We start from the raw sequence: 27,570 nt of genomic DNA, 5'->3' as shown, positions 1-27,570 counted from the left end.
ACGAAGTTTCTCAGAAAGCTTCTTTCTCTTTGTTATCGGTGGATATTTCCTTTGGCCCTATAGTCTTCAAAGGGATCCGAAATATCTGTTCTGAGATTCCACAGAAATAAGGCTAGCAAAGAGATCCACGAAATACAGATGTAACTCTGTGAGTTGAATTAACAGAACACTAAGCAGTTTCTCAGAAAGCTTCTTTCCAGATTTCCTCTGAGGATATTTCCTTTTTCACCATAGCCCTCTATGGGCTTCCAAATATCACTTTGCCAATTCCAAAAAAACTGTCTTAGCGAAAGGCTCCTTGAGGGGAAAGCTGTAACTCTGTGAGATGATTTCACAGAACACAACGAAGTTTCTCAGAAAGCTTCTTTCTCTTTGTTATCGGAGGATATTTCTCTGGCCCTTAGTCTTCAAAGGGATCCGAAATATCTGTTCTCAGATTCAACAGAAATAAGGTTAGCAAAGAGATCCACGAAATACAGATGTAACTCTGTGAGTTGAATTAACAGAACACTAAGCAGTTTCTCAGAAAGCTTCTTTCCAGATTTCATCTGAGGATATTTCCTTTTTCACCATAGCCCTCTATGGGATTCCAAATATCACTTTGACAATTCCACAAGAACTGTCTTAGCGAAAGGCTCCTTGAGGGGAAAGCTGTAACTCTGTGAGATGATTTCACAGAACACAACGAAGTTTCTCAGAAAGCTTCTTTCTCTTTGTTATCGGAGGATATTTCCTTTGGCCCTATAGTCTTCATGGGGATCCGAAATATCTGTTATCAGATTCCACAGAAATAAGGCCAGCAAGGAGATCCACGAAATACAGATGTAACTCTGTGAGATGAATTAACAGAACACTCAGCAGTTTCTCAGAAAGCTTCTTTCCAGATTTCATCTGAGGATATTTCCTTTTTCACCATAGCCCTCTATGGGCTTCCAAATATCACTTTGCCAATTCCACAAGAACTGTCTTAGCGAAAGGCTCCTTGAGGGGAAAGCTGTAACTCTGTGAGATGATTTCACAGAACACAACGAAGTTTCTCAGAAAGCTTCTTTCTCTTTGTTATCGGAGGATATTTCCTTTGGCCCTATAGTCTTCATAGGGATCCGAAATATCTGTTCTGAGATTCTACAGAAATAAGGCTAGCAAAGACATCCACGAAATACAGATGTAACTCTGTGAGTTGAATTAACGGAACACTAAGCAGTTTCTCAGAAAGCTTCTTTCCAGATTTCATCTGAGGATATTTCCTTTTTCACCATAGCCCTCTATGGGTTTCCAAATATCACTTTGCCAATTCCACAAGAACTGTCTTAGCGAAAGGCTCCTTGAGGGGAAAGCTGTAACTCTGTGAGATGATTTCACAGTACACAACGAAGTTTCTCAGAAAGCTTCTTTCTCCTTGTTATAGGAGGATATTTCCTTTGGCCCTAGAGTCTTCAAAGGGATCCGAAATATCTGTTCTCAGATTCTACAGAAATAAGGCTAGCAAAGAGATCCACGAAATACATATGTAACTCTGTGAGGTGAATTAACAGAACACTAAGCAGTTTCTCAGAAAGCTTCTTTCCAGATTTCATCTGAGGATATTTCCTTTTTCACCGTAGCCCTCTATGGGCTTCCTAATATCACTTTGCCAATTCCACAAGAACTGTCTTAGCGAAAAGCTCCTTGAGGGGAAAGCTGTAACTCTGTGAGATGATTTCACAGAACACAACGAAGTTTCTCAGAAAGCTTCTTTCTCTTTGTTATCGGAGGATATTTCCATTGGCCCTATAGTGTTCAAAGGGATCCGAAATATCTGTTCTCAGATTCCACAGAAATAAGGCTAGCAAAGAGATCCACGAAATACAGATGTAACTCTGTGAGATGAATTAACAGAACACTAAGCAGTTTCTCAGAAAGCTTCTTTCCAGATTTCATCTGAGGATATTTCCTTTTTCACCATAACCCTCTATGGGCTTCCAAATATCACTTTGCCAATTCCACAAGAACTGTCTTAGCGAAAGTCTCCTTGAGGGGAAAGCTGCAACTCTGTGAGATGATTTCACAGAACACAAAGAAGTTTCTCAGAAAGCTTCGTTCTCTTTGTTATCGGAAGATATTTCCTTTGGGCCTATAGTCTTCAAAGGGATCCGAAATATCTGTTCTCAGATTCCACAGAAATAAGGCTAGCAAAGACATCCATGAAATACAGAAGTAACTCTGTGAGATGAATTTACAGAACACTAAGCAGTTTCTCAGAAAGCTTCTTTCCAGATTTCATCTGAGGATATTTCCTTTTTCACCATAGCCCTCTATGGGCTTCCAAATATCACTTTGCCAGTTCCACAAGAACTGTCTTAGCGAAAGGCTCCCCGAGGGGAAAGCTGTAACTCTGTGAGATGATTTCACAGAACACAACGAAGTTTCTCAGAAAGCTTCTTTCTCTTTGTTATCGGAGGATATTTCCTTTGGCCCTATAGTCTTCATTGGGATCTGAAATATCTGTTCTGAGATTCTACAGAAATAAGGCTAGCAAAGAGATCCATGAAATACAGATGTAACTCTGTGAGATGAATTAACGGAACACTAAGCAGTTTCTCAGAAATCTTCTTTCCAGATTTCATCTGAGGATATTTCCTTTTTCACCATAGCCCTCTAAGGGCTTCCAAATATCACTATGCCAATTCCAAAAAAACTGTCTTAGCCAAAGGCTCCTTGAGGGGAAAGCTGTAATTCTCCTAGATGATTTCACAGAACACAAAGGAGTTTCTCAGAAAGCTTCTTTCTCTTTGTTATCGGAGGATATTTCCTTTGGCCCTATAGTCTTCAAAGGGATCCGAAATATCTGTTCTCGGATTCCACAGAAATAAGGCTAGCAAAGACATCCATGAAATACAAAAGTAACTCTGTGAGATGAATTTACAGAACACTAAGCAGTTTCTCAGAAAGCTTCTTTCCAGATTTCATCTGAGGATATTCCGTTTTTCACCGTAGCCCTCTATGGGCTTCCAAATATCACTTTGCCAATTCCACAAGAACTGTCTTAGCGAAAGGCTCCTTGAGGGGAAAGCTGTAACTCTGTGAGATGATTTCACAGAACACAACGAAGTTTCTCAGAAAGCTTCTTTCTCTTTGTTATCGGAGGATATTTCCTTTGGCCCTATAGTCTTCATGGGGATCCGAAATATCTGTTATCAGATTCCACAGAAATAAGGCCAGCAAGGAGATCCACGAAATACAGATGTAACTCTGTGAGATGAATTAACAGAACACTCAGCAGTTTCTCAGAAAGCTTCTTTCCAGATTTCATCAGAGGATATTTCCTTTTTCACCATAGCCCTCTATGGGCTTCCAAATATCACTTTGCCAATTCCACAAGAACTGTCTTAGCGAAAGGCTCCTTGAGGGGAAAGCTGTAACTCTGTGAGATGATTTCACAGAACACAACGAAGTTTCTCAGAAAGCTTCTTTCTCTTTGTTATCGGAGGATATTTCCTTTGGCCCTATAGTCTTCATAGGGATCCGAAATATCTGTTCTGAGATTCTACAGAAATAAGGCTAGCAAAGACATCCACGAAATACAGATGTAACTCTGTGAGTTGAATTAACGGAACACTAAGCAGTTTCTCAGAAAGCTTCATTCCAGATTTCATCTGAGGATATTTCCTTTTTCACCATAGCCCTCTATGGGTTTCCAAATATCACTTTGCCAATTCCACAAGAACTGTCTTAGCGAAAGGCTCCTTGAGGGGAAAGCTGTAACTCTGTGAGATGATTTCACAGTACACAACGAAGTTTCTCAGAAAGCTTCTTTCTCCTTGTTATAGGAGGATATTTCCTTTGGCCCTAGAGTCTTCAAAGGGATCCGAAATATCTGTTCTCAGATTCCACAGAAATAAGGCTAGCAAGGAGATCCACGAAATACAGATGTAACTCTGTGAGATGAATTAACAGAACACTAAGCAGTTTCTCAGAAAGCTTCTTTCCAGATTTCATCTGAGGATATTTCCTTTTTCACCATAGCCCTCTATGGGCTTCCAAATATCACTTTGCCAGTTCCACAAGAACTGTCTTAGCGAAAGGCTCCGTGTGGGGAAAGCTGTAACTCTGTGAGATGATTTCACAGAACACAACGAAGTTTCGCAGAAAGCTTCTTTCTCTTTGTTATCGGAGGATATTTCCTTTGGCCCTATAGTCTTCATAGGGATCCGAAATATCTGTTCTGAGATTCTACAGAAATAAGGCTAGCGAAGAGATCCACGAAATACAGATGAAACTCTGTGAGATGAATTAACGGAACACTACGCAGTTTCTCAGAAAGCTTCTTTCCAGATTTCATCTGAGGATATTTCCTTTTTCACCATAGACCTCTATGGGCTTCCAGATATCACTTTGCCAATTCCACAAGAACTGTCTTAGCGAAAGGCTCCTTGAGGGGAAAGCTGCAACTCTGTGAGATGATTTCACAGAACACAACGAAGTTTCTCAGAAAGCTTCTTTCTCTTTGTTATCGGAGGATATTTCTTTGGCCCTTAGTCTTCAAAGGGATCCGAAATATCTGTTCTCAGATTCTACAGAAATAAGGCTAGCAAAGAGATCCACGAAATACAGATGTAACTCTGTGAGTTGAATTAACAGAACACTAAGCAGTTTCTCAGAAAGCTTCTTTCCAGATTTCATCTGAGGATATTTCCTTTTTCACCATAGCCCTCTATAGGCTTCCAAATATCACTTTGCCAATTCCACAAGAACTGTCTTAGCGAAAGCCTCCTTGAGGGGAAAGCTGTACCTCTGTGAGATGATTTCACAGAACACAACGAAGTTTCTCAGAAAGCTTCTTTCTCTTTGTTATCGTTGGATAATTCCTTTGGCCCTATAGTCTTCAAAGGGATCCAAAATATCTGTTCTGAGATTCCACAGAAATAAGGCTAACAAAGAGATCCACGAAATACTGATGTAACTCTGTGAGTTGAATTAACAGAACACTAAGCAGTTTCTCAGAAAGCATCTTTCCAGATTTCCTCTGAGGATATTTCCTTTTTCACCATAGCACTCTAAGGGCTTCCAAATATCACTTTGCCAATTCCAAAAAAACTGTCTTAGCGAAAGGCTCCTTGAGGGGAAAGCTGTAACTCTGTGACATGATTTCACAGAACACAACGAAGTTTCTCAGAAAGCTTCTTTCTCTTTGTTATCGGAGGATATTTCTTTGGCCCTTAGTCTTCAAAGGGATCCGAAATATCTGTTCTCAGATTCAACAGAAATAAATTTAGCAAAGAGATCCACGAAATACAGATGTAACTCTGTGAGTTGAATTAACAGAACACTAAGCAGTTTCTCAGAAAGCTTCTTTCCAGATTTCATCTGAGGATATTTCCTTTTTCACCATAGCCCTCTATGGGATTCCAAATATCACTTTGACAATTCCACAAGAACTGCCTTAGCGAAAGGCTCTTTGAGGGGAAAGCTGGAACTCTGTGAGATGATTTCACAGAACACAACGAAGTTTCTCAGAAAGCTTCTTTCTCTATGTTATAGGAGGATATTTCCTTTGGCCCTAGAGTCTTCAAAGGGATCCGAAATATCTGTTCTCAGATTCCACAGAAATAAGGCTAGCAAGGAGATCCACGAAATACAGATGTAACTCTGTGAGATGAATTAACAGAACACTAAGCAGTTTCTCAGAAAGCTTCTTTCCAGATTTCATCTGAGGATATTTCCTTTTTCACCATAGCCCTCTATGGGCTTCCAAATATCACTTTGCCAGTTCCACAAGAACTGTCTTAGCGAAAGGCTCCCCGAGTTGAAAGCTGTAACTCTGTGAGATGATTTCACAGAACACAACGAAGTTTCTCAGAAAGCTTCTTTCTCTTTGTTATCGGAGGATATTTCCTTTGGCCCTATAGTCTTCATAGGGATCCGAAATATCTGTTCTGAGATTCTACAGAAATAAGGCTAGCGAAGAGATCCACGAAATACAGATGTAACTCTGTGAGATGAATTAACGGAACACTAAGCAGTTTCTCAGAAAGCTTCTTTCCAGATTTCATCTGAGGATATTTCCTTTTTCACCATAGACCTCTATGGGCTTCCAGATATCACTTTGCCAATTCCACAAGAACTGTCTTAGCGAAAGGCTCCTTGAGGGGAAAGCTGCAACTCTGTGAGATGATTTCACAGAACACAACGAAGTTTCTCAGAAAGCTTCTTTCTCTTTGTTATCGGAGGATATTTCTTTGGCCCTTGGTCTTCAAAGGGATCCGAAATATCTGTTCTCAGATTCTACAGAAATAAGGCTAGCAAAGAGATCCACGAAATAGAGATGTAACTCTGTGAGATGAATTAACAGAACACTAAGCAGTTTCTCAGAAAGCTTCTTTCCAGATTTCATCTGAGGATATTTCCTTTTTCACCATAACCCTCTATGGGCTTCCAAATATCACTTTGCCAATTCCACATGAACTGTCTTAGCGAAAGGCTCCTTGAGGGGAAAGCTGTAACTCTGTGAGATGATTTCACAGAACACAACGAAGTTTCTCAGAAAGCTTCTTTCTCTATGTTATCGGAGGATATATCCTTTGGCCCTATAGTCTTCAAAGGGATACGAAATATCTGTTCTCAGATTCTACAGAAATAAGGCTAGCAAAGAGATCCACGAAATGCAGATGTTACTCTGTGAGGTGAATTAACAGAACACTAAGCAGTTTCTCAGAAAGCTTCTTTCCAGATTTAATCTGAGGATATTTCCATTTTCAACATAGCCCTCTATGGGCTTCCAAATATCACTTTGCCAATTCCACAAGAACTGTCTTAGCGAAAGGCTCCTTGAGGGGAAAGCTGTAACTGTGTGAGATGATTTCACAGAACACAACGAAGTTTCTCAGAAAGCTTCTTTCTCTTTGTTATCGGAGGATATTTCCTTTGGCCCTATAGTCTTCAAAGGGATCCGAAATATCTGTTCTCAGATTCCACAGAAATAAGGCTAGCAAGGAGATCCACGAAATACAGATGTAACTCTGTGAGATGAATTAACAGAACACTAAGCAGTTTCTCAGAAAGCTTCTTTCCAGATTTCATCTGAGGATATTTCCTTTTTCACCATAGCCCTCTATGGGCTTCCAAATATCGCTTTGCCAATTCCACAAGTACTGTCTTAGCGAAAGGCTCCTTGAGGGGAAAGCTGTAACTCTGTGAGATGATTTCCCAGAACACAACGAAGTTTCTCAGAAAGCTTCTTTCTGTTTGTTATCGGAGGTTATTTCCTTTGACCCTATAGTGTTCAAAGGGATTCGAAATATCTGTTCTCAGATTCAACAGAAATAAGGCTAGCAAAGAGATCCACGAAATAGAGATGTAACCCTGTGAGATGAATTAACAGAACACTAAGCAGTTTCTCATAAAGCTTCTTTCCAGATTTCATCTGAGGATATTTCCTTTTTCACCATAGCCCTCTAGGGGTTTCCAATTATCACTTTGCCAATTCCACAAGAACTGTCTTAGCGAAAGGCTCCTTGAGGGAAGAGATGTAACTCTGTGAGATGATTTCGCAGAACAAACGAAGTTTCTCAGAAAGCTTCTTTCTCTTTGTTATCAGAGGATATTTCCTTTGGCCCTATAGTCTTCAAAGGGATCCGAAATATCTGTTCTCAGATTCCACAGAAATAAGGCTAGCAAAGAGATCCACGAAATACAGCTGTAACCCTGTGAGATGAATTAACAGAACACTAAGCAGTTTCTCAGAAAGCTTCTTTCCAGATTTCATCTGAGGATATTTCCTTTTTCACCATAGCCCTCTATGGGCTTCCAAATATCACTTTGCCAGTTCCACAAGAACTGTCTTAGCGAAAGGCTCCCCGAGGGGAAAGCTGTAACTCTGTGAGATGATTTCACAGAACACAACGAAGTTTCTCAGAAAGCTTCTTTCTCTTTGTTATCGGAGGATATTTCCTTTGGCCCTATAGTCTTCATAGAGATCCGAAATATCTGTTCTGAGATTCTACAGAAATAAGGCTAGCGAAGAGATCCACGAAATACAGATGTAACTCTGTGAGATGAATTAACAGAACACTAAGCAGTTTCTCAGAAAGCTTCTTTCCAGATTTCATCTGAGGATATTTCCTTTTTCACCATAGACCTCTATGGGCTTCCAGATATCACTTTGCCAATTCCACAAGAGCTGTCTTAGCGAAAGGCTCCTTGAGGGGAAAGCTGCAACTCTGTGAGATGATTTCACAGAACACAACGAAGTTTCTCAGAAAGCTTCTTTCTCTTTGTTATCGGAGGATATTTCTTTGGCCCTTAGTCTTCAAAGGGATCCGAAATATCTGTTCTCAGATTCTACAGAAATAAGGCTAGCAAAGAGATCCACGAAATACAGATGTAACTCTGTGAGATGAATTAACAGAACACTAAGCAGTTTCTCAGAAAGCTTCTTTCCAGATTTCATCTGAGGATATTTCCTTTTTCACCATAACCCTCTATGGGCTTCCAAATATCACTTTGCCAATTCCACATGAACTGTCTTAGCGAAAGGCTCCTTGAGGGGAAAGCTGTAACTCTGTGAGATGATTTCACAGAACACAACGAAGTTTCTCAGAAAGCTTCTTTCTCTATGTTATCGGAGGATATATCCTTTGGCCCTATAGTCTTCAAAGGGATACGAAATATCTGTTCTCAGATTCTACAGAAATAAGGCTAGCAAAGAGATCCACGAAATGCAGATGTTACTCTGTGAGGTGAATTAACAGAACACTAAGCAGTTTCTCAGAAAGCTTCTTTCCAGATTTCATCTGAGGATATTTCCATTTTCAACATAGCCCTCTATGGGCTTCCAAATATCACTTTGCCAATTCCACAAGAACTGTCTTAGCGAAAGGCTCCTTGAGGGGAAAGCTGTAACTCTGTGAGATGATTTCACAGAACACAACGAAGTTTCTCAGAAAGCTTCTTTCTCTTTGTTATCGGAGGATATTTCCTTTGGCCCTATAGTCTTCAAAGGGATCCGAAATATCTGTTCTCAGATTCCACAGAAATAAGGCTAGCAAGGAGATCCACGAAATACAGATGTAACTCTGTGAGATGAATTAACAGAACACTAAGCAGTTTCTCAGAAAGCTTCTTTCCAGATTTCATCTGAGGATATTTCCTTTTTCACCATAGCCCTCTATGGGCTTCCAAATATCGCTTTGCCAATTCCACAAGTACTGTCTTAGCGAAAGGCTCCTTGAGGGGAAAGCTGTAACTCTCTGAGATGATTTCACAGAACACAACGAAGTTTCTCAGAAAGCTTCTTTCTGTTTGTTATCGGAGGTTATTTCCTTTGACCCTATAGTGTTCAAAGGGATTCGAAATATCTGTTCTCAGATTCAACAGAAATAAGGCTAGCAAAGAGATCCACGAAATAGAGATGTAAACCTGTGAGATGAATTAACAGAACACTAAGCAGTTTCTCATAAAGCTTCTTTCCAGATTTCATCTGAGGATATTTCCTTTTTCACCATAGCCCTCTGGGGGCTTCCAATTATCACTTTGCCAATTCCACAAGAACTGTCTTAGCGAAAGGCTCCTTGAGGGAAGAGATGTAACTCTGTGAGATGATTTCGCAGAACACAACGAAGTTTCTCAGAAAGCTTCTTTCTCTTTGTTATCAGAGGATATTTCCTTTGGCCCTACAGTCTTCAAAGGGATCCGAAATATCTGTTCTCAGATTCCACAGAAATAAGGCTAGCAAAGAGATCCACGAAATACAGCTGTAACCCTGTGAGATGAATTAACAGAACACTAAGCAGTTTCTCAGAAAGCTTCTTTCCAGATTTCATCTGAGGATATTTCCTTTTTCACCATAGCCCTCTATGGGCTTCCAAATATCACTTTGCCAGTTCCACAAGAACTGTCTTAGCGAAAGGCTCCCCGAGGGGAAAGCTGTAACTCTGTGAGATGATTTCACAGAACACAACGAAGTTTCTCAGAAAGCTTCTTTCTCTTTGTTATCGGAGGATATTTCCTTTGGCCCTATAGTCTTCATAGGGATCCGAAATATCTGTTCTGAGATTCTACAGAAATAAGGCTAGCGAAGAGATCCACGAAATACAGATGTAACTCTGTGAGATGAATTAACGGAACACTACGCAGTTTCTCAGAAAGCTTCTTTCCAGATTTCATCTGAGGATATTTCCTTTTTCACCATAGACCTCTATGGGCTTCCAGATATCACTTTGCCAATTCCACAAGAACTGTCTTAGCGAAAGGCTCCTTGAGGGGAAAGCTGCAACTCTGTGAGATGATTTCACAGAACACAACGAAGTTTCTCAGAAAGCTTCTTTCTCTTTGTTATCGGAGGATATTTCTTTGGCCCTTAGTCTTCAAAGGGATCCGAAATATCTGTTCTCAGATTCTACAGAAATAAGGCTAGCAAAGAGATCCACGAAATACAGATGTAACTCTGTGAGATGAATTAACAGAACACTAAGCAGTTTCTCAGAAAGCTTCTTTCCAGATTTCATCTGAGGATATTTCCTTTTTCACCATAGCCCTCTATGGGCTTCCAAATATCACTTTGCCAATTCCACAAGAACTGTCTTAGCGAAAGCCTCCTTGAGGGGAAAGCTGTACCTCTGTGAGATGATTTCACAGAACACAACGAAGTTTCTCAGAAAGCTTCTTTCTCTTTGTTATCGGTGGATATTTCCTTTGGACCTATAGTCTTCAAAGGGATCCGAAATATCTGTTCTGAGATTCCACAGAAATAAGGCTAGCAAAGAGATCCACGAAATACAGATGTAACTCTGTGAGTTGAATTAACAGAACACTAAGCAGTTTCTCAGAAAGCTTCTTTCCAGATTTCCTCTGAGGATATTTCCTTTTTCACCATAGCCCTCTATGCGCTTCCAAATATCACTTGGCCAATTCCAAAAAAACTGTCTTAGCGAAAGGCTCCTTGAGGGGAAAGCTGTAACTCTGTGACATGATTTCACAGAACACAACGAAGTTTCTCAGAAAGCTTCTTTCTCTTTGTTATCGGAGGATATTTCTTTGGCCCTTAGTCTTCAAAGGGATCCGAAATATCTGTTCTCAGATTCAACAGAAATAAGGTTAGCAAAGAGATCCACGAAATACAGATGTAACTCTGTGAGTTGAATTAACAGAACACTAAGCAGTTTCTCAGAAAGCTTCTTTCCAGATTTCATCTGAGGATATTTCCTTTTTCACCATAGCCCTCTATGGGATTCCAAATATCACTTTGACAATTCCACAAGAACTGCCTTAGCGAAAGGCTCTTTGAGGGGAAAGCTGGAACTCTGTGAGATGATTTCACAGAACACAACGAAGTTTCTCAGAAAGCTTCTTTCTCTATGTTATAGGAGGATATTTCCTTTGGCCCTAGAGTCTTCAAAGGGATCCGAAATATCTGTTCTCAGATTCCACAGAAATAAGGCTAGCAAGGAGATCCACGAAATACAGATGTAACTCTGTGAGATGAATTAACAGAACAGTAAGCAGTTTCTCAGAAAGCTTCTTTCCAGATTTCATCTGAGCATATTTCCTTTTTCACCATAGCCCTCTATGGGCTTCCAAATATCACTTTGCCAGTTCCACAAGAACTGTCTTAGCGAAAGGCTCCCCGAGTTGAAAGCTGTAACTCTGTGAGATGATTTCACAGAACACAACGAAGTTTCTCAGAAAGCTTCTTTCTCTTTGTTATCGGAGGATATTTCCTTTGGCCCTATAGTCTTCATAGGGATGCGAAATATCTGTTCTGAGATTCACAGAAATAAGGCTAGCGAAGAGATCCACGAAATACAGATGTAACTCTGTGAGATGAATTAACGGAACACTAAGCAGTTTCTCAGAAAGCTTCTTTCCAGATTTCATCTGAGGATATTTCCTTTTTCACCATAGACCTCTATGGGCTTCCAGATATCACTTTGCCAATTCCACAAGAACTGTCTTAGCGAAAGGCTCCTTGAGGGGAAAGCTGCAACTCTGTGAGATGATTTCACAGAACACAACGAAGTTTCTCAGAAAGCTTCTTTCTCTTTGTTATCGGAGGATATTTCTTTGGCCCTTAGTCTTCAAAGGGATCCGAAATATCTGTTCTCAGATTCTACAGAAATAAGGCTAGCAAAGAGATCCACGAAATACAGATGTAACTCTGTGAGATGAATTAACAGAACACTAAGCAGTTTCTCAGAAAGCTTCTTTCCAGATTTCATCTGAGGATATTTCCTTTTTCACCATAACCTTCTATGGGCTTCCAAATATCACTTTGCCAATTCCACATGAACTGTCTTAGCGAAAGGCTCCTTGAGGGGAAAGCTGTAACTCTGTGAGATGATTTCACAGAACACAACGAAGTTTCTCAGAAAGCTTCTTTCTCTATGTTATCGGAGGATATATCCTTTGGCCCTATAGTCTTCAAAGGGATACGAAATATCTGTTCTCAGATTCTACAGAAATAAGGCTAGCAAAGAGATCCACGAAATGCAGATGTTACTCTGTGAGGTGAATTAACAGAACACTAAGCAGTTTCTCAGAAAGCTTCTTTCCAGATTTCATCTGAGGATATTTCCATTTTCAACATAGCCCTCTATGGGCTTCCAAATATCACTTTGCCAATTACACAAGAACTGTCTTAGCGAAAGGCTCCTTGAGGGGAAAGCTGTAACTCTGTGAGATGATTTCACAGAACACAACGAAGTTTCTCAGAAAGCTTCTTTCTCTTTGTTATCGGAGGATATTTCCTTTGGCCCTATAGTCTTCAAAGGGATCCGAAATATCTGTTCTCAGATTCCACAGAAATAAGGCTAGCAAGGAGATCCACGAAATACAGATGTAACTCTGTGAGATGAATTAACAGAACACTAAGCAGTTTCTCAGAAAGCTTCCTTCCAGATTTCATCTGAGGATATTTCCTTTTTCACCATAGCCCTCTATGGGCTTCCAAATATCGCTTTGCCAATTCCACAAGTACTGTCTTAGAGAAAGGCTCCCCGAGGGGAAAGCTGTAACTCTGTGAGATGATTTCACAGAACACAACGAAGTTTCTCAGAAAGCTTCTTTCTCTTTGTTATCGGAGGTTATTTCCTTTGACCCTATAGTGTTCAAAGGGATTCGAAATATCTGTTCTCAGATTCAACAGAAATAAGGCTAGCAAAGAGATCCACGAAATAGAGATGTAACCCTGTGAGATGAATTAAGAGAACACTAAGCAGTTTCTCATAAAGCTTCTTTCCAGATTTCATCTGAGGATATTTCCTTTTTCACCGTAGCCCTCTAGGGGCTTCCAAATATCACTTTGCCAATTCCACAAGAACTGTCTTAGCGAAAGGCTCCTTGAGGGAAGAGATGTAACTCTGTGAGATGATTTCGCAGAACACAACGAAGTTTCTCAGAAAGCTTCTTTCTCTTTGTTATCAGAGGATATTTCCTTTGGCCCTATAGTCTTCAAAGGGATCCGAAATATCTGTTCTCAGATTCCACAGAAATAAGGCTAGCAAAGAGATCCACGAAATACAGCTGTAACCCTGTGAGATGAATTAACAGAACACTAAGCAGTTTCTCAGAAAGCTTCTTTCCAGATTTCATCTGAGGATATTTCCTTTTTCACCATAGCCCTCTATGAGCTTCCAAATATCACTTTGTCAATTCCACAAAAACTGTCTTAGCGAAACGCTCCTTGAGGGGAAAGCTGTAACTCTGTGAGATGATTTCACAGAACACAACGAAGTTTCTCAGAAAGCTTCTTTCTCTTTGTTATCGGAGGATATTTCCTTTGTCCCTATAGTCTTCATAGGGATCCGAAATATCTGTTCTGAGATTCTACAGAAATAAGGCTAGCGAAGAGATCCACGAAATACAGATGTAACTCTGTGAGATGAATTAACGGAACACTAAGCAGTTTCTCAGAAAGCTTCTTTCCAGATTTCATCTGAGGATATTTCCTTTTTCACCATAGACCTCTATGGGCTTCCAGATATCACTTTGCCAATTCCACAAGAACTGTCTTAGCGAAAGGCTCCTTGAGGGGAAAGCTGCAACTCTGTGAGATGATTTCACAGAACACAACGAAGTTTCTCAGAAAGCTTCTTTCTGTTTGTTATCGGAGGATATTTCTTTGGCCCTTAGTCTTCAAAGGGATCCGAAATATCTGTTCTCAGATTCTACAGAAATAAGGCTAGCAAAGAGATCCACGAAATACAGATGTAACCCTGTGAGATGAATTAACAGAACACTAAGCAGTTTCTCAGAAAGCTTCTTTCCAGATTTCATCTGAGGATATTTCCTTTTTCACCATAACCCTCTATGGGCTTCCAAATATCACTTTGCCAATTCCACATGAACTGTCTTAGCGAAAGGCTCCTTGAGGGGAAAGCTGTAACTCTGTGAGATGATTTCACAGAACACAACGAAGTTTCTCAGAAAGCTTCTTTCTCTATGTTATCGGAGGATATATCCTTTGGCCCTACAGTCTTCAAAGGGATACGAAATATCTGTTCTCAGATTCTACAGAAATAAGGCTAGCAAAGAGATCCACGAAATGCAGATGTTACTCTGTGAGGTGAATTAACAGAACACTAAGCAGTTTCTCAGAAAGCTTCTTTCCAGATTTCATCTGAGGATATTTCCATTTTCAACATAGCCCTCTATGGGCTTCCAAATATCACTTTGCCAATTCCACAAGAACTGTCTTAGCGAAAGGCTCCTTGAGGGGAAAGCTGTAACTCTGTGAGATGATTTCACAGAACACAACGAAGTTTCTCAGAAAGCTTCTTTCTCTTTGTTATCGGAGGATATTTCCTTTGGCCCTATAGTGTTCAAAGGGATTCGAAATATCTGTTCTCAGATTCCACAGAAATAACCTAGCAAAGACATCCATGAAATACAGATGTAACCCTGTGAGATGAATTAACAGAACACTAAGCAGTTTCTCAGAAAGCTTCTTTCCAGATTTCATCTGAGGATATTTCCTTTTTCACTATAGTCTCTATGGGCTTCCAAATATCACTTTGCCAATTCCACATGAACTGTCTTAGCGAAAGGCTCCTTGAGGGGAAAGCTGTAACTCTGTGAGATGATTTCACGGAACACAAAGAAGTTTCTCAGAAAGCTTCTTTCTCTTTGTTATCGGCGGATATTTCCTTTGGCCCTATAGTCTTCAAAGGGATCCGAAATATCTCTTCTCAGATTCTACAGAAATAAGGCTAGCAAAGAGATCCACGAAATACAGATGTAACTCTGTGAGGTGAATTAACAGAACACTAAGCAGATTCTCAGAAAGCTTCTTTCCAGATTTCATCTGAGGATATTTCCTTTTTCACCATAGCCCTCTATGGGCTTCCAAATATCACTTTGCCAATTCCACAAGAACTGTCTTAGCGAAAGGCTCCTTGAGGGGAAAGCTGTAACTCTGTGAGATGATTTCACAGAACACAACGAAGTTTCTCAGAAAGCTTCTTTCTCTTTGTTATCGGAGGATATTTCCTTTGGCCCTATAATCTTCAAAGGAATCCGAAATATCTGTTCTCAGATTCCACAGAAATAAGGCTAGCAAAGAGATCCACGAAATACAGATGTAACTCTGTGAGATGAATTAACAGAACACTAAGCAGTTTCTCAGAAAGCTTCTTTCCAGATTTCATCTGAGGATATTTCCTTTTTCACCATAGCCCTCTATGGGCTTCCAAATATCACTTTGCCAATTCCACATGAACTGTCTTAGCGAAAGTCTCCTTGAGGGGAAAGCTGTAACTCTGTGAGATGATTTCACAGAACACCAAGTAGTTTCTCAGAAAGCTTCTTTCTCTTTGTTATCGGAGGATATTTCCTTTGGCCCTATAGTCTTCAAAGGGATCCGAAATATCTGTTCTCAGATTCCACAGAAATAAGGCTAGCATGGAGATCCACAAAACACAGATGTAACTCTGTGAGATGAATTAACAGAACACTAAGCAGTTTCTCAGAAAGCTTCTTTCCAGATTTCATCTGAGGATATTTCCTTTTTCACCATACCCCTCTATGGGCTTACAAATATCACTTTGCCAATTCCACAAGAACTGTCTTAGCGAAAGGCTCCTTTAGTGGAAAGCTGTAACTCTGTGAGATGATTTCACAGAACACAACGAAGTTTCTCAGAAAGCTTCTTTCTCTTTGTTATCGGAGGATATTTCCTTTGGCCCTATAGTCTTCAAAGGGATCCGAAATATCTGTTCTCAGATTCCACAGAAATAAGGCTAGCAAAGAGATCCACGAAATACAGATGTAACTCTGTGAGATGAATTAAGAGAACACTAAGCAGTTTCTCAGAAAGCTTCCTTCCAGATTTAATCTGAGGATATTTCCTTTTTCACCATAGCCCTCTATGTTCTTCCAAACATCACTTTGCCAATTCCACAAGAACTGTCTTAGCGAAAGGCTCCTTGAGGGGAAAGCTGTAACTCTGTGAGATGATTTCACAGAACACAACGGAGTATCGCAGAAAGCTTCTTTCTCTTTGTTATCGGAGGATATTTCCTTTGGCCCTATAGTCTTCATGGGGATCCGAAATATCTGTTCTCAGATTCCACAGAAATAAGGCTAGCAAAGAGATCCACGAAATACAGATGTAACTCTGTGAGATGAATTAACAGAACACTAAGCAGTTTCTCAGAAAGCTTCTTTCCAGATTTCATCTGAGGATATTTCCTTTTTCACCATAGCCCTCTATGGGCTTCCAAATATCACTTTGCCAATTCCACAAAAACTTTCTTAGCGAAAGACTCCTTGAGAGGAAAGCTGTAGCTCTGTGAGATGATTTCACAGAACACCAAGAAGTTTCTCAGAAAGCTTCTTTCTATTTGTTTTCGGAGGATATTTCCTTTGGCCCTATAGTCTTCAAAGGGATCCGAAATATCTGTTCTCAGATTTCACAGAAATAAGGCTAGCAAGGAGATCCACGAAATACAGATGTAACTCTGTGAGTTGAATTAACAGAACACTAAGCAGTTTCTCAGAAAGCTTCTTTCCAGATTTCATCTGAGGATATTTCCTTTTTCACCATAGCCCTCTCTGGGCTTCCAAATATCACTTTGCCAATTCCACAAGAACTGTCTTAGCGAAAGGCTCCTTGAGGGGAAAGCTGTAACTCTGGGAGACGATTTCACAGAACACAACGAAGTTTCTCAGAAAGCTTCTTTCTTTTTGTTATCGTTGGAAATTTCCTGTGGCCCTATAGTGTTCAAAGGGATCCGAAATATCTGTTCTCAGATTCCACAGAAATAAGGCTAGCAAAGAGATCCACGAAATACAGATGTAACTCTGTGAGATGAATTAACAGAACACTAAGCAGTTTCTCAGAAAGCTTCATTCCAGATTTCATCTGAGGATATTTCCTTTTTCACCATAGCAATTTATGGGCTTCCAAATATCACTTTGCCAATTCCACAAGAACTGTCTTAGCGAAAGGCTCATTGAGGGGAAAGCTGTAACTCTGTGAGATGATTTCACAGAACACAACGAAGTTTCTCAGAAAGCTTCTTTCTCTTTGTTATCGGAGGATATTTCCTTTGGCCCTATAGTCTTCAAATCGATCCGAAATATCTGTTCTAAGATTCCACAGAAATAAGGCTAGCAAAGAGATCCACGAAATACAGATGTAACTGTGTGAGATGAATTAACAGAACAATAAGCAGTTTCTCAGAAAGCTTCTTTCCAGATTTCATCTGAGGATATTTCCTTTTTCACCATAGCCCTCTATGGGCTTCCAAATATCACTTTGCCAATTCCACAAGAACTGTCTTAGCGGAAGGCTCCTTGAGGGGAAAGCTGTAACTCTGTGAGATGATTTCACAGAACACAACGAAGTTTCTCAGAAAGCTTCTTTCTCTTTGTTATCGGAGGATATTTCCTTTGGCCCTATAGTCTTCATGGGGATCCGAAATATCTGTTCTCAGATTCCACAGAAATAAGGCTAGCAAAGAGATCCACGAAATACAGATGTAACTCTGTGATATGAATTAACGGAACACTAAGCAGTTTCTCAGAAAGCATCTTTCCAGATTTCATCTGAGGATATTTCCTTTTACACCATAGCCCTCTATGGGCTTCCAGAAATCACTTTGCCAATTCCACAAGAACTTTCTTAGCGAAAGACTCCTTGAGAGGAAAGCTGCAACTCTGTGAGATGATTTCACAGAACACAACGAAGTTTCTCAGAAAGCTTCTTTCTCTTTGTTATCGGAGGATATTTCCTTTGGCCCTATAGTGATCAAAGGGATCCGAAATATCTGTTCTCAGATTCAACAGAAATAAGGCTAGCAAAGAGATCCACGAAATACAGATGTAACCCTGTGAGATGATTTAAGAGAACACTAAGCAGTTTCTCAGAAAGCTTCTTTCCAGATTTCATATGAGGATATATCCTTTTTCACCATAACCCTCTATGGGCTTCCAAATATCACTTTGCCAATTCCACATGAACTGTCTTAGCGAAAGGCTCCTTGAGGGGAAAGCTGTAACTCTGTGAGATGATTTCACAGAACACAACGAAGTTTCTCAGAAAGCTTCTTTCTCTATGTTATCGGAGGATATATCCCTTGGCCCTATAGTCTTCAAAGGGATACGAAATATCTGTTCTCAGATTCTACAGAAACAAGGCTAGCAAAGAGATCCACGAAATACAGATGTAACTCTGTGAGATGAATTAACAGAACACTAAGCAGTTTCTCAGAAAGCTTCTTTCCAGATTTCATCTGAGGATATTTCCTTTTTCACCATAGCCCTCTATGGGCTTCCAAATATCACTTTGCCAATTCCACAAAAACTTTCTTAGCGAAAGACTCCTTGAGAGGAAAGCTGTAACTCTGTGAGATGATTTCACAGAACACCAAGAAGTTTCTCAGAAAGCTTCTTTCTATTTGTTTTCGGAGGATATTTCCTTTGGCCCTATAGTCTTTAAAGGGATCCGAAATATCTGCTCTCAGATTTCACAGAAATAAGGCTAGCAAGGAGATCCACGAAATACAGATGTAAATCTGTGAGTTGAATTAACAGAACACTAAGCAGTTTCTCAGAAAGCTTCTTTCCAGATTTCATCTGAGGATATTTCCTTTTTCACCATAGCCCTCTCTGGGCTTCCAAATATCACTTTGCCAATTCCACAAGAACTGTCTTAGCGAAAGGCTCCTTGAGGGGAAAGCTGTAACTCTGGGAGACGATTTCACAGAACACAACGAAGTTTCTCAGAAAGCTTCTTTCTTTTTGTTATCGTTGGAAATTTCCTGTGGCCCTATAGTGTTCAAAGGGATCCGAAATATCTGTTCTCAGATTCCACAGAAATAAGGCTAGCAAAGAGATCCACGAAATACAGATGTAACTCTGTGAGATGAATTAACAGAACACTAAGCAGTTTCTCAGAAAGCTTCATTCCAGATTTCATCTGAGGATATTTCCTTTTTCACCATAGCCCTTTATGGGCTTCCAAATATCACTTTGCCAATTCCACAAGAACTGTCTTAGCGAAAGGCTCATTGAGGGGAAAGCTGTAACTCTGTGAGATGATTTCACAGAACACAACGAAGTTTCTCAGAAAGCTTCTTTCTCTTTGTTATCGGAGGATATTTCCTTTGGCCCTATAGTCTTCAAATCGATCCGAAATATCTGTTCTAAGATTCCACAGAAATAAGGCTAGCAAAGAGATCCACGAAATACAGATGTAACTGTGTGAGATGAATTAACAGAACAATAAGCAGTTTCTCAGAAAGCTTCTTTCCAGATTTCATCTGAGGATATTTCCTTTTTCACCATAGCCCTCTATGGGCTTCCAAATATCACTTTGCCAATTCCACAAGAACTGTCTTAGCGGAAGGCTCCTTGAGGGGAAAGCTGTAACTCTGTGAGATGATTTCACAGAACACAACGAAGTTTCTCAGAAAGCTTCTTTCTCTTTGTTATCGCAGGATATTTCCTTTGGCCCTATAGTCTTCATGGGGATCCGAAATATCTGTTCTCAGATTCCACAGAAATAAGGCTAGCAAAGAGATCCACGAAATACAGATGTAACTCTGTGATATGAATTAACGGAACACTAAGCAGTTTCTCAGAAAGCATCTTTCCAGATTTCATCTGAGGATATTTCCTTTTACACCATAGCCCTCTATGGGCTTCCAGAAATCACTTTGCCAATTCCACAAGAACTTTCTTAGCGAAAGACTCCTTGAGAGGAAAGCTGCAACTCTGTGAGATGATTTCACAGAACACAACGAAGTTTCTCAGAAAGCTTCTTTCTCTTTGTTATCGGAGGATATTTCCTTTGGCCCTATAGTGATCAAAGGGATCCGAATTATCTGTTCTCAGATTCAACAGAAATAAGGCTAGCAAAGAGATCCACGAAATACAGATGTAACCCTGTGAGATGATTTAAGAGAACACTAAGCAGTTTCTCAGAAAGCTTCTTTCCAGATTTCATATGAGGATATATCCTTTTTCACCATAACCCTCTATGGGCTTCCAAATATCACTTTGCCAATTCCACATGAACTGTCTTAGCGAAAGGCTCCTTGAGGGGAAAGCTGTAACTCTGTGAGATGATTTCACAGAACACAACGAAGTTTCTCAGAAAGCTTCTTTCTCTATGTTATCGGAGGATATATCCCTTGGCCCTATAGTCTTCAAAGGGATACGAAATATCTGTTCTCAGATTCTACAGAAACAAGGCTAGCAAAGAGATCCACGAAAAACAGATGTAACTCTGTGAGATGAATTAACAGAACACTAAGCAGTTTCTCAGAAAGCTTCTTTCCAGATTTCATCTGAGGATATTTCCTTTTTCACCATAGCCCTCTATGGGCTTCCAAATATCACTTTGCCAATTCCACAAAAACTTTCTTAGCGAAAGACTCCTTGAGAGGAAAGCTGTAACTCTGTGAGATGATTTCACAGAACACCAAGAAGTTTCTCAGAAAGCTTCTTTCTATTTGTTTTCGGAGGATATTTCCTTTGGCCCTATAGTCTTCAAAGGGATCCGAAATATCTGCTCTCAGATTTCACAGAAATAAGGCTAGCAAAGAGATCCACGAAATACAGATGTAACTCTGTGAGTTGAATTAACAGAACACTAAGCAGTTTCTCAGAAAGCTTCTTTCCAGATTTCATCTGAGGATATTTCCTTTTTCACCATAGCCCTCTATGGGCTTCCAAATATCACTTTGCCAATTCCACAAGAACTGTCTTAGCGAAAGGCTCCTTGAGGGGAAAGCTGTAACTCTGGGAGATGATTTCACAGAACACAACGAAGTTTCTCAGAAAGCTTCTTTCTTTTTGTTATCGTTGGATATTTCCTGTGGCCCTATAGTGTTCAAAGGGATCCGAAATATCTGTTCTCAGATTCCACAGAAAAAAGGCTAGCAAAGAGATCCACGAAATACAGATGTAACTCTGTGAGATGAATTAACAGAACACTAAGCAGTTTCTCAGAAAGCTTCATTCCAGATTTCATCTGAGGATATTTCCTTTTTCACCATAGCCCTTTATGGGCTTCCAAATATCACTTTGCCAATTCCACAAGAACTGTCTTAGCGAAAGGCTCCTTGAGGGGAAAGCTGTACCTCTGTGAGATGATTTCACAGAACACAACGAAGTTTCTCAGAAAGCTTCTTTCTCTTTGTTATCGGAGGATATTTCCTTTGGCCCTATAGTCTTCTAAGGGATCCGAAATATCTGTTCTAAGATTCCACAGAAATAAGGCTAGCAAAGAGATCCACGAAATACAGATGTAACTCTGTGAGGTGAATTAACAGAACACTAAGCAGTTTCTCAGAAAGCTTCTTTCCAGATTTCATCTGAGGATATTTCCTTTTTCACCATAGCCCTCTATGGGCTTCCAAATATCACTTTGCCAATTCCACAAGAACTGTCTTAGCGGAAGGATCCTTGAGGGGAAAGCTGTAACTCTGTGAGATGATTTCACAGAACACAACGAAGTTTCTCAGAAAGCTTCTTTCTCTTTGTTATCGGAGGATATTTCCTTTGGCCCTATAGTCTTCAAAGGGATCCGAAATATCTGTTCTCAATTTCCACAGAAATAAGGCTAGCAAATAGATCCACGAAATACAGATGTAACTCTGTGAGATGAATTAAGAGAACACTAAGCAGTTTCTCAGAAAGCTTCCTTACAGATTTAATCTGAGGATATTTCCTTTTTCACCATAGCCCTCTATGGGCTTCCAAATATCACTTTGCCAATTCCACAAGAACTGTCTTAGCGAAAGGCTCCTTGAGGGGAAAGCTGTAACTCTGTGAGATGATTTCACAGAACACAACGAAGTATCTCAGAAAGCTTCTTTCTCTTTGTTATCGGAGGATATTTCCTTTGGCCCTATAGTCTTCATGGGGATCCGAAATATCTGTTCTCAGATTCCACAGAAATAAGGCTAGCAAAGAGATCCACGAAATACAGATGTAACTCTGTGATATGAATTAACGGAACACTAAGCAGTTTCTCAGAAAGCATCTTTCCAGATTTCACCTGAGGATATTTCCTTTTTCACCATAGCCCTCTATGGGCTTCCAGAAATCACTTTGCCAATTCCACAAGAACTTTCTTAGCGAAAGACTCCTTGAGAGGAAAGCTGCAACTCTGTGAGATGATTTCACAGAACACAACGAAGTTTCTCAGAAAGCTTCTTTCTCTTTGTTATCGGAGGATATTTCCTTTGGCCCTATAGTGTTCAAAGGGATCCGAAATATCTGTTCTCAGATTCCACAGAAATAACCTAGCAAAGACATCCATGAAATACAGATGTAACTCTGTGAGATGAATTAACAGAACACAAAGCAGTTTCTCAGAAAGCTTCTTTCCAGATTTCATCTGAGGATATTTCCTTTTTCACTATAGTCCTCTATGGGCTTCCAAATATCACTTTGCCAATTCCACATGAACTGTCTTAGCGAAAGGCTCCTTGAGGGGAAAGCTGTAACTCTGTGAGATGATTTCACGGAACACAAAGAAGTTTCTCAGAAAGCTTCTTTCTCTTTGTTATCGGCGGATATTTCCTTTGGCCCTATAGTGTTCAAAGGGATCCGAAATATCTCTTCTCAGATTCTACAGAAATAAGGCTAGCAAAGAGATCCACGAAATACAGATGTAACTCTGTGAGGTGAATTAACAGAACACTAAGCAGTTTCTCAGAAAGCTTCTTTCCAGATTTCATCTGAGGATATTTCCTTTTTCACCATAGCCCTCTATGGGCTTCCAAATATCACTTTGCCAATTCCACAAGAACTGTCTTAGCGAAAGGCTCCTTGAGGGGAAAGCTGTAACTCTGTGAGATGATTTCACAGAACACAACGAAGTTTCTCAGAAAGCATCTTTCTCTTTGTTATCGGAGGATATTTCCTTTGGCCCTGTAGTCTTCAAAGGAATCCGAAATATCTGTTCTCAGATTCCACAGAAATAAGGCTAGCAAAGAGATCCACGAAATACAGATGTAACTCTGTGTGATGAATTAAGAGAACACTAAGCAGTTTCTCAGAAAGCTTCTTTCCAGATTTCATCTGAGGATATTTCCTTTTTCACCATAGCCCTCTATGGGCTTCCAAATATCACTTTGCCAATTCCACATGAACTGTCTTAGCGAAAGGCTCCTTGAGGGGAAAGCTGTAACTCTGTGAGATGATTTCACAGAACACAAAGAAGTTTCTCAGAAAGCTTCTTTCTCTTTGTTATCGGAGGATATTTCCTTTGGCCCTATAGTCTTCAAAGGGATCCGAAATATCTGTTCTCAGATTCCACAGAAATAAGGCTAGCATGGAGATCCAAGAAACACAGATGTAACTCTGTGAGATGAATTAACTGAACACTAAGCAGTTTCTCAGAAAGCTTCTTTCCAGATTTCATCTGAGGATATTTCCTTTTTCACCATACCCCTCTATGGGCTTCCAAATATCACTTTGCCAATTCCACAAGAACTGTCTTAGCGAAAGGCTCCTTGAGGGGAAAGCTGTAACTCTGTGAGATGATTTCACAGAACACAACGAAGTATCTCAGAAAGCTTCTTTCTCTTTGTTATCGGAGGATATTTCCTTTGGCCCCATAGTCTTCATGGGGATCCGAAATATCTGTTCTCAGATTCCACAGAAATAAGGCTAGCAAAGAGATCCACGAAATACAGATGTATCTCTGTGAGATGAATTAACAGAACACTAAGCAGATTCTCAGAAAGCTTCTTTCCAGATTTCATCTGAGGATATTTCCTTTTTCACCATAGCCCTCTATGGGCTTCCAAATATCACTTTGCCAATTCCACAAAAACTTTCTTAGCGAAAGACTCCTTGAGAGGAAAGCTGTAACTCTGTGAGATGATTTCACAGAACACCAAGAAGTTTCTCAGAAAGCTTCTTTCTATTTGTTTTCGGAGGATATTTCCTTTGTCCCTATAGTCTTCAAAGGGATCCGAAATATCTGTTCTCAGATTTCACAGAAATAAGGCTAGCAAAGAGATCCACGAAATACAGATGTAACTCTGTGAGTTGAATTAACAGAACACTAAGCAGTTTCTCAGAAAGCTTCTTTCCAGATTTCATCTGAGGATATTTCCTTTTTCACCATAGCCCTCTATGGGCTTCCAAATATCACTTTGCCAATTCCACAAGAACTGTCTTAGCGAAAGGCTCATTGAGGGGAAAGCTGTAACTCTATGAGATGATTTCACAGAACACAACGAAGTTTCTCAGAAAGCTTCTTTCTCTTTGTTATCGGAGGATATTTCCTGTGGCCCTATAGTCTTCAAAGGGATCCGAAATATCTGTTCTAAGATTCCACAGAAATAAGGCTAGCAAAGAGATCCACGAAATACAGATGTAACTCTGTGAGATGAGTTGACAGAACACTAAGCAGTTTCTCAGAAAGCTTCTTTCCAGATTTCATCTGAGGATATTTCCTTTTTCACCATAGCCCTCTATGGGCTTCCAAATATCACTTTGCCAATTCCACAAGAACTGTCTTAGCGGAAGGCTCCTTGAGGGGAAAGCTGTAACTCTGTGAGATGATTTCACAGAACACAACGAAGTTTCTCAGAAAGCTTCTTTCTCTTTGTTATCGGAGGATATTTCCTTTGGCCCTATAGTCTTCAAAGAGATCCGAAATATCTGTTCTCAGATTCCACAGAAATAAGGCTAACAAGGAGATACACGAAATACAGATGTAACTCTGTGAGATGAATTAACAGAACACTAAGCAGTTTCTCAGAAAGCTTCTTTCCAGATTTCATCTGAGGATATTTCCTTTTTCACCATAGCCCTCTATGGGCTTCCAGATATCACTTTGCCAATTCCACAAGAACTGTCTTAGCGAAAGGCTCCTTGAGGGGAAAGCTGCAACTCTGTGAGATGATTTCACAGAACACAACGAAGTTTCTCAGAAAGCTTCTTTCTCTTTGTTATCGGAGGTTATTTCTTTGGCCCTTTAGTGTTCAAAGGGATTCGAAATATCTGTTCTCAGATTCTACAGAAATAAGGCTAGCAAAGAGATCCACGAAATACACATGTAACTCTGTGAGTTGAATTAACAGAACACTAAGCCGTTTCTCAGAAAGCTTCTTTCCAGATTTCATTTGGGGATATTTCCTTTTTCACCATAGCCCTCTATGGGCTTCCAAATATCACTTTGCCAATTCCACAAGAACTGTCTTAGCGAAAGGCTCCTTGAGGGGAAAGCTGTAACTCGGTGAGATGATTTCACAGAACACAACGAAGTTTCTCAGAAAGCTTCTTTCTCTTTGTTATCGGAGGATATTTCCTTTGGCCCTATACTCTTCTTAGGGATCCGAAATATCTGTTCTGAGATTCTACAGAAATAAGGCAAGCAAAGAGATCCACGAAATACAGCTGTAACTCTGTGAGATGAATTAACGGAACACTAAGCAGTTTCTCAGAAATGTTCTTTCCAGATTTCATCTGAGGATATTTCCTTTTTCACCATAGCCCTCTATGGGCTTCCAGATATCACTTTGCCAATTCCACAAGAACTGTCTTAGCGAAAGGCTCCATGAGGGGAAAGCTGCAACTCTGTGAGATGATTTCACAGAACACAACGACGTGTCTCAGAAAGCTTCTTTCTCTTTGTTATCGGAGGATATTTCCTGTGGCCGTATAGTCTTCAAAGGGATCCGAATATCTGTTCTCAGATTCCACAGAAATAAGGCTAGCAAAGACATCCATGAAATACAGATGTAACTCTGTGAGATGAATTAACAGAACACTAAGAAGTTTCTCAGAAATCTTCTTTCCAGATTCATCTGAGGATATTTCCTTTTTCACCGTAGCCCTCTATGGGCTTCCAAATATCACTTTGAGAATTCTACAAGAACTGTCTTAGCGAAAGGCTCCTTGTGGGGAAAGCTGTAACTCTGTGAGATAATTTCACAGAACACAACGAAGTTTCTCAGAAAGCTTCTTTCTCTTTGTTATCGGAGGATATTTCCTTTGGCCCTATAGTCTTCAAAGGGATCCGAAATATCTGTTCTCAGATTCCACAGAAATAAGGCTAGCAAAGAGATCCACGAAATACAGATGTAACTCTGTGAGATGAATTAACAGAACACTAAGCAGTTTCTCAGAAAGCTTCTTTCCAGATTTCATCTGGGGATATTTCCTTTTTCACCATAGCCCTCTATGGGCTTCCAAATATCACTTTGCCAATTCCACAAGAACTGTCTTAGCGAAAGACTCCTTGAGGGGAAAGCTGTAACTCTGTGAGATGATTTCACAGAACACAACGAAGTTTCTCAGAAAGCTTCTTTCTCTTTGTTATCGGAGGATATTTCCTTTGGCCCTATAGTCTTCAAAGGGATCCGAAATATCTGTTCTCAGATTCCACAGAAATAAGGCTAGCAAGGAGATCCACGAAATACAGACGTAACTCTGTGAGATGAATTAACAGACCACCAAGAAGTTTCTCAGAAAGCTTCTTTCCAGATTTCATCTGAGGATATTTCCTTTTTCACCATAGCCCTCTATGGGCTTCCAGATATCACTTTGCCAATTCCACAAGAACTGTCTTAGCGAAAGGCTCCTTGAGGGGAAAGCTGCAACTCTGTGAGATGATTTCACAGAACACAAAGAAGTTTCTCAGAAAGCTTCTTTCTCTTTGTTATCGGAGAATATTTCTTTGGCCCTTAGTATTCAAAGGGATCCGAAATATCTGTTCTCAGATTCTACAGAAATAAGGCTAGCAAGGAGATCCACGAAATACAGATGTTACTCTGTGAGATGAATTAACAGAACACTCAGCAGTTTCTCAGAAAGCTTCTTTCCTGATTTCATCTGAGGATATTTCCTTTTTCGCCATAGCCCTCTATGGGCTTCCAAATATCACTTTGCCAATTCCACATGAACTGTCTTAACAAAAGGCTTCTTGATGGGAAAGCTGTAACTCTGTGAGATGATTTCACAGAACACAAAGAAGTTTCTCAGAAAGCTTCTTTCTCTTTGTTATCGGAGGATATTTCCTTTGGCTCTATAGTCTTCAAAGGGATCCGAAATATCTGTTCTCAGATTCTACAGAAATAAGGCTAGCAAAGAGATCCACGAAATACAGATGTAACTCTGTGAGGTGAA

Source organism: Macaca fascicularis, chromosome 14, assembly GCF_037993035.2.
Source record: "Macaca fascicularis isolate 582-1 chromosome 14, T2T-MFA8v1.1".
NCBI classification, from domain to species: domain Eukaryota; kingdom Metazoa; phylum Chordata; class Mammalia; order Primates; family Cercopithecidae; genus Macaca; species Macaca fascicularis.
Note: the sequence above shows the minus strand (reverse complement) of the source record.